The sequence below is a fragment of the Peromyscus leucopus genome, unplaced genomic scaffold, assembly GCF_004664715.2.
Source record: "Peromyscus leucopus breed LL Stock unplaced genomic scaffold, UCI_PerLeu_2.1 scaffold_1076, whole genome shotgun sequence".
Taxonomy (NCBI): Eukaryota; Metazoa; Chordata; class Mammalia; order Rodentia; family Cricetidae; genus Peromyscus; species Peromyscus leucopus.
Genome location: NW_023504200.1, coordinates 1 through 1,673, shown reverse-complemented (window position 1 = coordinate 1,673; position 1,673 = coordinate 1).

The following is a 1,673-nucleotide window of genomic DNA, read 5'->3' as shown; positions in this document are numbered from 1 at the left end:
CTGAGGTGAACGCACGTATAAGCCAGGTGTGCAGGAAGGATACATGCGCCTTCCACCAGTGGGCTGCAGAGGCCCCAGGGAAGAGCAGAACCAATAAATAAATGTACAGAAAGACCTATGGAAGATCAGTCCGTGACATCTCAAGGAGACAAGGACTCACACAGGCAAAACGCACTTAAGACTATTCTGTGTCAGCATCCACGGGGAGGAACCTGTCATTCAGGATCATGCTGGTGGGCAGTTACTGTGGGGAAGACAGCCTCCATGCTAACATGACACCTGACTGGGTGTTGGCTGGGTGTGCCGAACCACCCTTCTGTAGTCACCGCCATCTCAAACACACACAGCCAGCCGCTTCTCCTCTGGGGGTAATGTCTCATGTCAACCAGGACAAGCACACTTTATATTATGTTTAATAGAAATTGGATACCACTTCAACAACTCAGTTTACACTCTGGTACTTTTTAAAACACGGACACCTTAGATCTAGAAAGCCTGTTCTTCTTGCACTTCTGTGTTGGGCAGGCTTACGCCCCACCCCACCCCCCAGGACCCCTGTCCACAGCCCCATCCTCCCGGCAGGAGGTGTGGGCATTTCTGGAGGCCTGACAGTAAGTATGAGTCCATCTTGAGTGCAAGGAAGACAGCCCCCGCCCCAGCATTGCCAGACTGGATGCCATCTTCTGAAGCCAATCAAGAGGACAGGCCTGAGTGTTTGCCACAACACAGGTTCGTAGGCACCATGGATGCTACCCCTCTGGGTTATGTTTTAAGGACCTTGGATTAGGTTGGGAATGTCTAATACAGCTCGATGCAGACAGCTATCACCTCTTCATTAGCTGCCCTGGCTACAATAGCAGATCCATCCCTGGACAGATCCCCGCCGTACTCCTGATCACACAAAAAAGACCCATGATCCTGGAGAAAGCCTGACTGCAAGCCAGCTCTACTGATTGTCCTTGGGGCTGAAATAAGTTAGAGGAAAGGGACAGTTCTCTGGTGACAACTTGCAAAAGTAGAGTGACACAGAAATGTGGTCACGACCCCAGCTTCTGGCTGCTGGAGTCACTGGGGGAAGGCGGGCAGGTAAGGCAGGCACCAGGTCTCAGATGAGGACCTCATGTGGGCTGTCTGTCAACCACCTCACACAGGAAGCGCTCGGACACCACACGTGACTGTTCACGAGGTCAATCAACCTTTATACCCTGCCACGGGCAACGCCACCAACAGGAGTTACACACGGTGCCCACAAACCCTCCTTCCACACCTGGCCATAGGGGACCACCAACAAGAGTATGTGACCCTGCCGGCCACAGAGAACCCCACTACGGAGCTCACCTCAACAAGCTGTGGCCAGGGCCAGGGACGCCCAGTCTAATAACTCACTCTTAAAGGCTCCCATGTTCCTGGACTGTAACCTAGGACGTTTTATGCCCCAAACCAAAAGTTCTCTCTAGGGAAAAATGATCGAGGAGGCTGGGGTCTCACTGTTCACCATCGTTTCTCGCCCTATGTTTTTCACATCATCCAGTTCACATGCAGTTGTCCACCGGCAGGACCGTGTGGGGCAAAGCAGAGCTGTGCCTGTCCTGTCCAAAGGGACCCAGCCAGCTGTGCATAAGGACTGCAGCTGCCCTGTGCATCCATTTAGTGACCACCGGCATTTTCCTTCC